Genomic DNA, 12019 nt, shown 5'->3' on the forward strand with positions numbered 1-12019 from the left:
GCGAATTTAAGGCCAAAGAAGCATGTTTTCAATCATAGCACAAAATTAGGAAGGAAAATATAAAATATGCGAATTATATGAATAAGTGTGAGAATAATGGAGAAAATCCACTCAATTCAATACAAAATAAACCATAAAATAGTGGTTTATCAACTCCTAACTAAGAAAAATTAAAAAATAGAAAAAAAAAACGAAAAAAAGAAAAAAAAACGGGTAAAAGAGAAAGGGGGAAGGGGATCAGGGGGGTGTTCAGGGAAGAAGAGGGGGCAAGGGGGTGGGGGTGTTCAGGGAAGAAGAGAGGGTAGGGAATCCGCCATTAGCCCTCAAGAGTGCCGTCATCCCTCGCGGTTTGCACTGCCGCAGTGCCTCCCTCGTGATTCACAGCGCCGCCAACCACCGCAAAGCCGTTCTCGTCGCAATTCGCAACGCCGCCGACCACCACAACGCCTTCTTCGTCGTGATTTGTAGCTCACCGCCACTGTATTGCTGTTGTCGTCGCAATTCGCGGCGTCACCACCACTGCCGCAGTCCTTTCCACGCGATCCGCCACCACCGCCGCAGCTCTCCTCCCCTCGCGATTCACAGTTCACCGCCACAGCCCCTCCTCCCCTACCACCGTCGTAGCCCTTCCCCTCGCGATTCGCAGATCACCTGCTCTCCCTCAAGGTCCCTGCAGTGCTATTTCAATTTTTTATTCCTTTTTTCTTCAATTTTTCAGATTTAAAGGAAGGTGTTTTGCTTCTGTTTATTCCATTGTTGTTGTTGTTGATGCTTTTAGTTTGCTTCTATTTATTCCTTTTTATTCTATCATTATTGTTGATGCTTCTGGTTGCTTTTGCTTTTGTTTCTTTTGTTGGAGAAAAAGGCAAGACTCTGCTTTGTTGCCTTCTATTTCTTTTGGTTCTCAATATGTATTGCCTTGTTTATCTTCTGGTTGCCTTGTTTATCTGCTTCCATTATTCAAGTGTATTACTTCTGATTTTTCTTCTTGTCTTGTTTATCTATTTCTGGTTGCTTCTGGTTTTGCTTCTGTGATGGAGAAAAAGAAAAGGAAGAATAGAAGATAAGGATTTTGGGAAGAAGGGAAAGGGGAAGGGTATTTTGGTCCAAAGGATGATTTTAAAATCAAAGTAAACTTTAGGGACGATTTTGTAACAAAAAAAGTTAGGGACGAAAAAAATTTTCAGCCCCTACCTTAGGGACTAAAATCGTACTTAACTCTAAAATAAAATAAATTATTAACCAAATCTTCATCCAATGGTGCTAAACGCCAGTTTTGGCGTTTAGCGCTCCTGGGACAGTTTGGTTTCTGTCTTCCTGTCGCTCAATACCAGGGTCGGTGTTTAGTGCTGACAGCTTCTGATTTTGGGCCCGAATTACGATGTCTCCTGCCCTAAATGCCAGCAGCAGCGTTTAGCGCCAGCTCAGTAGATAGACCGACAAGTATAGCGGGTCGTCCAAGTAATACCTCAGGTGAGTGACGGTCGATCCCACGAAGATTGTTTGTTTGAGCAAGCAGTGGTTACCTTGCAGATCTTAGTTAGGTAGATAGAAATTATAGTTTGTCACTGAAAACGCATAAAACATAATAAATAAATAAAACGTTACTAGATATGTGGAAAATCAATGGTATGAGAACGGTTGAGGCTTTAGAGATGCTTTGTCTTTTCGGATTAAATTTTCTTACTGTCCACTTCAATAACTTTCTGATTCCTTCATTGGCAACTGTAAGTGATTAACTCATGTCCTCTCATCAAGTTAACCTCCTCCACTGCAGCAATCCACCATGTTGCAAGTGACTCATATCCTCTCATCAAGCCACTGCTAGGTTTCTCACTGTAGCAGAAGATGAAGCTCTAAGCAATCCATTCCCCTTCATGATCCTACTCAAGGTGCCACAGACAAGGCAGATCTTCCGGATCAGTGAACGTGCTTCTTAGACTCTAGCCTTAGCGCCACAGAGACCTCACTTATCCACGGTCAACGGGATTTTATGTCATGTATCCAAAGTGGCCCAGGTACTCTATTGGAATCTGCAATGCAATCTCTAGCTTTTGTTCATTACTATCCGGGTTAGGACTCGCACGGAACCCATGTAGAACAAGGGTGATTGTCACGAGTCTTCCTCAATTCATAAGATGAAGAACGAGAATGCATAAGAGAATAGAATCAGACATATTAAACTAGAACAATAATATTATTAATCCATGAAACTCAGCAGAGCTCCTAACTTTAACCTTAGGAGGTTAGTGACTCATGCTTACAGAAAAATACAATGGAAAACGTAAAAGTGGGCAAGAGTTTTTTAACAAGGATGAACTCTTGTCTATATATACTAATCTGCTAACTAAGTATTATAGAAATAAGATAAACTAATGTTGTAGTGCGAAAATTGACTTTTCGGGCCCACTTGGTGAGTGTTTGGGTTGAGTTTTGAGTGTTTTCACGTGCTAGTACTCCTTAGAGGCGTTGAACGCTGGCTTGGGAATCCCTTTTGGGTATTGGATACCAGCTGCTTCCCTGTGGGCGCTGGACGCCAGGAATGGGGCTGGTGGCTGGCGTTGAACTCCAGTTTTTGACCTTCATTTCCAAAGCAAAGTATAAACTATTATATATTTCTGGAAAGACCTGAATGTTAGCTTTCCATAGCCGTTGAGAGCGCACCATTTGGACTTTTTTATATCTAGAAAAGCTCCTTCGAGTGCACGGAGGTCAGATCCTGACAGCATCTGCAGTCCTTTCTCTGTCTCTGAATCAGACTTTTACTCAAGCTCCTCAATTTCAGCCAGAAAATACCTGAAATCACCATAAAATACACAAAATCAAAGTAGAATCCAAAAATGTTAATTTTGCACTAAAACCTATGAAATCATAATAAAACTTAAACAAAACATAATGAAAACTATATGAAAATGATGCCAAAAAGCGTATAAAATATCCGTTCATCAGAACACCAAACTTAAAATATTGCTTGTCTCCAAGCAACCAAAAACAAAGTAGGATAAAAAGAAATAGAAGGATGTAATAAATTTTAGAGTTCTCAATGAAGCTCAGTTTCAATTAGATGAGCGGGACTAGTAGCTTTTTGCTTTTGAATAGTTTTGGCACCTCACTTTCCATTGAAGCTCAGAATGATTGGCATCTTTAGGAACTTAGAATCCAGATGATATTATTGACTCTCCTAGTTTAGTTCTTTTTTATTCTTGAACATAGCTTCTTTAGAGGCGTGGCTGTGACCCTAAGCGCTTTGTTTTCCAGTATTACCACCTGATACATAAACGCCACAGACACTTAACTAGGTGAACCCTTTCGGATGTGATTCAACTTTGCTAGAATCCCCAGCCAGTGGTGTCCAGAGCTCTTAAAGTACACTCTTTGCTTTGGACCATGACTTTAACTACTCAGTCTCAAGCTTTTCACTTGACACCTTCACACCACAAGCATATAGTTAGGAAAGTAGCTCATTCGAACTGTTTAGGCTAAGATTTTGTTTCTTTTAGGCCCTCCTAACCATTGATGCTCAAAGCCTTGGATCCTTGCTCTTGCCTTTTGGTTTAAAGAGCTATTGGCTTTTTCTGTTTCTTTCTTTTTCTGCTTGCTTTTTTTTCGCACATTTTTTTCTTTTATTGCTTGTTGCTGCTTTTTCTTGCTTCAAGAATCAATTTTTGAATTTTTCAGATTATCAATAATACTTTACTCTCATCATCATTCTTTCAAGAGCCAACATTCTTAACTCCAACATCAAATATGCACTGTTTATTCTTACATTCAGAAAATAAAAACAATGCCACCACATCAAATCATTGCACTATTCTTAATATATAACTCGAAATTCATGCATCTTACTTTTCTTTTTCAAATAAATTTTTTTCTTTTAAACAAGGTGAGAGACGCTTGGAATATTTTATAGCTTTAAGACATAAAGACAGATGATCATGCACTAGAAATAGACAATAAAACAAAATACAAGGAAAACAGAAAAATAATATAGACAACAAGGGACAAAGGAAATGAATCCACCTTAGTGATGGCGGCTACTACTCCTTCTGGAGGATCCAATGGAGTGCTTGATTTCCTCTATGTCACACCCCTGCCTCTGTCGTTCTTCCCTCATGGTTATTTGTTCTTTCCTCATGGCTCTTTGATATTCTCTTATGTCATGGAGGATGGTGGAATTCTCTTGATATCCCATCCTTAGTTGATCCATGCCGGAGCTTAATTCTTCTAGAGAAGTGTGCAATCGGTCCCAATAGTCTTGGGGAGGAAAATGCATCCCTTACAGCATCTCAGGGATTTCTTGTTGAGGCAGCTCCACATGCTCTTGCTGTGGCCCATGTGCTGGCTCTCTAGTTTACTCTATCTTTCTTTTAGTGATGGGTTTGTCCTCCTCAATTGGGATGTCTCCTTCTATGATAATTTCTGCTAAATTGCATAGATGACAGATAAGGTGGGAAAATGCCAACCTTGCTAAGGTGGAAGGCTTTTCAACTTTCTTGTACAACTCTTGAGGTATGACCTCATGTACCTCCGCCTCACTTCCAATCATGATGCAATGAATCATGATGGCTCTGTCAAAGGTCATTTCTGACCGATTGCTAGTAGGGATGATAGATCGTTGGATGAATTCCAACCATCCCCTAGCTACGGGCTTAAGGTCAAGCCTTCTTAGTTGGATAGGCTTGCCTTGAGCATCCCCCTTCCACTAAGCTCCTTCCACACAAATGTCTGAAAGGACTTGGTCCAGCCTCTGATCAAAATTCACTTTTCTAGTGTAAGAATGTGGGTCTCCTTGCATTACTGGCAAGTGGAGCGCCAACCTTACACTCTCTGGGCTGAAATCCAAGGGTCGCCCTCGGACCATGTGATGAGCGGATAATTTATACGCTTTTTGGCATTATTTTTAGTATGTTTTTAGTATATTTTAGTTAGTTTTTATTATGTTTTTATTATTTTTTAAATAAAAATCACATTTCTGGACTTTACTATGAGTTTGTGTATTTTTCTATGATTTCAGGTATTTTCTGGCTGAAATTGAGGGACCTGAGCAAAAATCTTATTCAGAGGCTGAAAAAGGACTGCAGATGCTGTTGGATTCTGACCTCGCTGCAATCGAAGTGGATTTTCTGAAGCTACAGAAGCCCAACTGGCGCGCTCTCAATTTCATTAAAAAGTAGACATCCTGGGATTTTCAGAAATATATAATAGTCCATACTTTGCCCGAGATTTGATGGCCCAAACAGGCATTCCAAGTCAGCTTAAGAATTCTGGCGTCAAAACGCCAGAACTGGCACAAAAGCTGGCGTTTAACTCCAAGAAAAGTCTCTACACATGGAAGCTTCAATGCTCAGCCCAAGCACACATCAAGTGGGCCCGGAAGAATATTTCTGCATTAATTACTTATTTCTGTAACCCTAGGCTACTAGTTTTCTATAAATAGGACCTTTTGCTATTGAATTTTCATACTTTTGATAGACCTTTTCACGTTTGGGGGCTGGCCTCATGGCCATGCCTAGACCCTTTTGTTCTTATGTATTTTCAACGATGGAGTTTCTACACACCATAGATTAAGGTGTGGAGCTCTGCTGTTCTTCACGAATTAATGCAATTACTACTGTTTTCTATTCAATTCACGCCTACTTCTTGTTCTAAGATATTCATTCGTACCCAAGAACATGATGAATGTGATGATTATTTGACACTCATCACCATTCTCCCCTATGAACGCGTGCCTGACAACCACCTCCGTTCTACATGCAATCAAGCTTGAATGTTTATCTCTTAGCCTTCTGGTTCATGACGCATGGTTGCCTCGCCTGACAACCGAGTCCTCCATTCCATGAAATCAGAGTCTTCGTGGTATAGGCGAGAATCAATTGGCAGCATTCTTGAGATCTGGAAAGTCTAAACCTTGTCTGTGGTATTCCGAGTAGGATCTGGGATGGGATGACTATGACGAGCTTCAAACTCGCGAGTGTGGGGCGTGTGACAGACGCAAAATGATCAATGGATCCTATTCCGACATGATCGAGAACCAACAGCTGATTAGCCGATGTGGTGACAGCGCATCAGGACCATTTTCACTGAGAGGACGGGAGGTAGCCATTGACAACGGTGAAACCCAACATAAGCTTGCCATGGAAGGGAGTATGAATGATTGGAAGAAGGCAATGGGAAAGCAGAGGTTCAGGAGGAACAAAGCATCTTCATATGCTTATCTGAAATTCTCACCAGTGAATTACATAAGTATCTCTATCTTTATTATATATTTTATTTATCTTTTAATTATCAATTCTCCATAACCATTTGAATCCGCCTGACTGAGATTTACAAGATGACCATAGCTTGCTTCAAGCCGACAATCTCCGTGGGATCGACCCTTACTCGCGTAAGGTTTATTACTTGGACGACCCAGTGCACTTGCTGGTTAGTTGTGCGGAGTTGTGATAAAGAGTTGAGATTACAATTGTGCGTACCAAGTTGATGGCGCCATCGATGATCACAATTTCGTGCACCAAGTTTTTGGCGCCGTTGTCGGAGATTGTTGGAGTTTGGACAACTGACGGTTCATCTTGTTGCTTAGATTAGGTAATTTTACTTTTTATTTTCGATTTTTTTTTTAAATACAAATTTTTTTTCTATTTTGTTCTTAAGAGTTTTTAAGAATGAATTCTAGAGTTTCATGATGATCTGTTGAAGTTTGGCTGGCTGTGAAGCCATGTCTAATCTTATTGGACCGAGGTTTCAACTTATCATCACAAGAGCTTGTTGATTTCTATCAATTTTGCTGTTGTTAGCAATGATCTACTAAAGCTTGGCTGGCCATTGGCCATATCTAGTGTTTTGGACCGGAGCTTTCATTGAAAGCTTGGCTGGCTAGTAAGCCATGTCTAATTCCTGGACCGGAGTCTTAGACTAGCATTGCAATGATTCCTGGAACTCTTATTAAAAATTTTGAACCCCTTTATTTTCTTTTCCACTCAATTTTCGAAAAATCACAAAAAAATTTATAAAACCATAAAAATAAAAAATATTTTATGTTTCTTGTTTGAGTCTAATATCAATTTTTAAATTTGGTGTCAATTGCATGTCTTTATTCTTCTTGCATTTTTTGAATATATGCATTATGTTCTTCATTGATGTTCAAGTTGTTCTTGATGATTTCAGTGCTCTGATCTTTAATTTCTCTTATTCTGTGTCTTTTGTTGTTTCTTACATGCATTTTCAAATTGTTATAGTCCTTAGTATACAAACTTCTAAGTTTGGTGTCTTGCATGCATTATTTATTTGATCTTAGTTGCATTTTTATTGTTTCTCATCATTAAAAATTCAAAAAATTTTCAAAATTGTGTCTTTTCAAGTCAATAATACAGAGAATTGAAGATTCAGAACATGCAGCAGAGGAATTACACAGAAAAAGTTGGGCGTTCAAAACGCCCAGTGAAGAAGAAAAACTGGCATTTAAACATCAGCCAGGGTACCTGGCTGGGCGTTAAACGCCCAAAAGGGTAGCATTTTGGGCGTTAAACGCCAGAATGGATACCATTCTGGGCGTTTAACGCCAGGATGACATAAGAGGGAAGATTTTGTTTTTAATTCAAATTTTTTTCAAGTTTTCATAAGTTTTCAAAATCAAATCTTTTTCAAATCATATCTTTTCAAAATAAATTTCTTTCCATTTTTTTACTATTTTCGAAAATACTTGCTAACAATTAATAATTTGATTCAAAAATTTCAAGTATCTTGCTTTTTTGTTAAGAAAGGTTTAATATTTGAATCATATCTTTTAAATTTCTTGTTAGCCAAGTCATTAATTTTAAAATCAAATCTTTTTAAATTGTTTTTCAATTATATCCTTTCAATCATATCTTTTTAAAACTATATCTTTTCAATCATATCTTCTTAATCACATCTTTTTCAAAATAATTTTCAATCATATCTTTTTAATTTCTAATTTCAAAAATCTTTTTCAAAAATCACTTAATTTCTTTCCCAATCTTAAATTTCGAAAATCTTGTACCAAAATTTCAAAATTTCTTTTAATTATTTTAAAATCTTTTACTTTAATTTCGAAAAGTCTTCCCCTCTTCTCACACCTTTCTATTTAAGGACTAACACTCCTCCTCAATATGCAATTCGAACTCTATCTCCCTTGATAAGTTCGAATTCTCTCTTCTCTACCTCCTCCTTCTATTCTTCTTTTCCTCTGACACCTCAAGGAATCTCTATACTGTGACATAGAGGATTCCATATTTTCTTCTTCTCTCTTTTCATATGAGCAGGAGTAAGGACAAGGGCATTCTTGTTGAAGATGATCCTGAACCTGAAAGGACCTTGAAGAGAAAGCTAAGAGAAGCTAAAGTACAACTCTCTATAGAGGACCTAACAGAACTTTTCAAACAAGAAGAAGCCATGGCAGCCGAAAACAACAACAATGCAAGGAAGGTGCTTGGTGACTTTACTGCACCTACTCCTGACTTCTATGGGAGAAGCATCTCAATCCCTGCCATTGGAGCAAACAACTTTGAGCTTAAGCCTCAATTACTCTCTCTGATGCAATAGAATTGCAAGTTTCATGGACTTCCATTGGAAGATCTTCATCAGTTCTTAGCTGAATTCTTGCAAATCTGTGATACTGTCAAGACCAATGGGGTTGATCCCGAGGTCTACAAGCTTATGCTTTTTTCCTTTGCTGTAAGAGACAGAGCTAGAACATGGTTGGATTCACAACCTAAAGAAAGCCTGAACTCTTGGGAAAAGCTAGTCAATGCCTTCTTGGCAAAGTTTTTTCTACCTCAAAAATTGAGCAAGCTTAGAGTGAAAGTCCAAACCTTAAGACAGAAGGAAGGTGAATCCCTCTATGAAGCTTGGGAAAGATACAAGCAATTGATCAGAAGGTGTCCTTCTAACATGCTTTTAGAATGGAGCATCATAGGTATCTTCTATGATGGTATGTCTGAACTGTCCAAAATGTCATTGGACAGCTCTGCTGGAGGATCTCTTCATCTGAAGAAGACGCCTGTAGAAGCTTAGGAACTCATTGAAATGGTTGCAAATAACCAATTCATGTACACCTCTGAAAGGAATCCTGTGAATAATGGGACAAATCAGAAGAAAGGAGTTCTTGAGATTGATACCCTGAATGCCATACTGGCTCAAAACAAAATATTGACTCAACAAGTCAATATAATTTCTCAGAGTCTGTCTGGAATGCAAGCTGCACCAGGCAGTACTAAGGAAGCTTCATCTGAAGAAGAAGCTTATGATCCTGAGAACCCAGCAATGGAAGAGGTGAATTACATGGGAGAACCCTATAGAAACACCTATAATCCTTCATGGAAAAATCATCCAAATCTCTCATGGAAGGACCAACAGAGGCCTCAACAAGGCTTCAATAACAATAATGGTGGAAGAAACAAGTTTAGCAATAGCAAATCTTTTCCATCATCTTCTCAGCAACAGACAGAGAATTCTAAGCAGAGCCACTCTGAATTAGCAAATGTAGTCTCTGATCTAATTAAAACCACTCAAAGTTTCATGACTGAAACAAGGTCCTCTATTGGAAATTTGGAGGCACAAGTGGGTCAGCTGAGTAAGAAAGTTACTAAACTCCCTCCTAGTACTCTTCCAAGCAATACAGAAGAGAATCCAAAAGGAGAGTGCAAGGCCATCACCATGACCCACACGGCCGAATCTGGAGAGGAGGAAGAGGCAGTGATCTCCACTAAGGAAGATCTCACTGGACGTCCACTGGCCTCCAAGGAGTTCCCTCATGAGGAACCATGGGAATCTGAGGCTCACACTGAGACCATAGAGATTCCATTGAATTTACTTCTGCCATTCATGAGCTCTGATGAGTATTCTTCCTCTGAAGAGGATGAAGATGTTACTGAAGAGCAAGTTGCTAAGTACCTTGGAGCAATCATGAAACTAAATGCCAAGTTATTTGGTAATGAGACTTGGGAGGATGAACCCCCCTTGCTCACCAAGGAACTGGATGACTTGACTAGGCAGAGATTACCCCAATTTAGACAAGATCTTAGAAAGTTCTCAATACCTTGCACCATAGGCACTATGACCTTTGAAAAGGCTCTGTGTGACCTAGGGTCAAGCATAAACCTCATGCCTCTCTTTGTAATGGAAAAACTAGGAATTTTTGAGGTGCAAGCTGCAAGAATCTCATTAGAGATGGCAAAAAATTCAAGGAAACAAGCTTCTGGACTTGTAGAGGATGTCTTGGTAAAGGTTGAAGAATATTACATCCCTGCTGATTTCATAATCTTAGAGACTGGGAAGTGTATGGATGAATCCATCATCCTTGGCAGACCCTTTCTAGCCACAGCAAAAGCTGTGATTGATGTTGACAAAGGAGAATTAGTCCTTCAAGTGAATGAGGACTCCCTTGTGTTTAAGGCTCAAGGATTTCTCTCTGTAACCATGGAGAGGAAGCATGAAAAGCTTCTCTCAATACAAAGTCAAACAAAGCCCCCACATTCAAACTCTAAGTTTGGTGTTGGGAGGCCACAACCAAACTCTAAGTTTGGTGTTGAGAGGCCACAACCAAACTCTAAGTTTGGTGTTGAGAGGCCATCATCATGCTCTGAGTATCTATGAGGCTCCATGAGAGCCCACTGTCAAGCTACTGACATTAAAGAAGCGCTTGTTGGGAGGCAACCCAATTTTACTTATCTATGTTAAATTTCTATTGTTATTTTATGTTTTCTGTAGGTTGATGATTATGTGAAGTCACAAAAATAATTGAAAAAGCGAAAACAAATTGAAAAATAGAATGAAAAATAGCACACCCTGGAGGAGAAAGCTACTGGCGTTTAAACACCAGTAAGGGCAGCAGAATGGGCGTTAAACGCCCAGTCTGGCACCATTCTGGGCGTTTGACGCCAGAAAGGGGCACAGAGCTGGCGTTTAACGCCAGAAAAGGGCAAGAAGCTGGCGTTAAACGCCAGAAATGGGCAGCAACCTGGCGTTTAACGCCAGGATTGGCAGAAAGGGGCATTTTTGCACGCCACTTGGTGTAGGGATGAGATATCCTTGACACCTCAAGATCTGTGGACCCCACAGGATCCCCACCTCTCTCTCTCTTCTTTATCCATTCACCAATCACCTCAATACCAATTCCCACCCAAACCCACCCATAATGACCGGACCATACCCCCTCTCCACTCCTATATAAACCCAGCTTCACTACTTCATTTTCACACAACATAAACACTACTTCTCCCCCTTGGCCGAAACACCACCCACCTCCATCTCCTCCATTTCTTCTTCTTCTACTCCTTTCTTTCATCTTTTGCTTGAAGATGAGCAAATCTTCTAAGTTTGGTGTGGTAAAAGCATTGCTTTTTGTTTTTCCATAACTATTTATGGCACCAAAGGCCAGAGAAACCTCTAGAAATAGGAAAGGGAAGGCGAAAGCTTCCACCTCCGAGTCATGGGAGATGGAGAGATTCATCTCAAGGGTGCATCAAGACCACTTCTATGAAGTTGTGGCCAAGAAGAAGGTGATCCCCGAGGTCCCTTTTAAGCTAAAAAAGAATGAATATCCAGAGATCCGACATGAGATTCGAAGAAGAAGTTGGGAAGTTCTCACCAACCCCATTCAACAAGTCGGAATCTTAATGGTTCAAGAGTTCTATGCCAATGCATGGATCACCAAGAACCATGATCAAAGTGTGAACCCGGATCCAAAGAATTGGCTTACAATGGTTCGGGAAAAATACTTAGATTTCAGTCCGGAAAATGTAAGGTTGGCATTCAACTTGCCAATGATGCAAGGAGATGCACACCCCTACACTAGAAGGGTCAACTTTGATCAAAGGTTGGACCAAGTCCTCATAGACATTTGTGAAGAGGGCGCTCAATGGAAGAGAGATTCAAGAGGGAAGCCAGTTCAACTAAGAAGGCAGACCTCAAGCCCGTGGCTAGGGGATAGTTGGAGTTTATCCAATGCTCAATCATTCCTACTAACAACCGTTCTGAAGTTACTATAGACCGGACTATCATG

The 12019-nt window shown here is 39.9% G+C and overlaps 1 non-coding gene across 1 annotated transcript; it reads right to left on the minus strand.

Annotated features, from left to right (window-relative positions):
• Positions 1–8805: 8805 nt before the first annotated feature.
• Positions 8806–8913, minus strand: LOC148578115 (small nucleolar RNA R71). Its single transcript, XR_015904060.1, has one exon. It is a non-coding gene; the product is annotated as a small nucleolar RNA R71 (small nucleolar RNA).
• Positions 8914–12019: the final 3106 nt, after the last annotated feature.

Source organism: Arachis ipaensis, chromosome B1 (genome assembly GCF_059453495.1).
Source record: "Arachis ipaensis isolate K30076 ecotype BB chromosome B1, ASM5945349v1, whole genome shotgun sequence".
Lineage (NCBI taxonomy): Eukaryota > Viridiplantae > Streptophyta > Magnoliopsida > Fabales > Fabaceae > Arachis > Arachis ipaensis.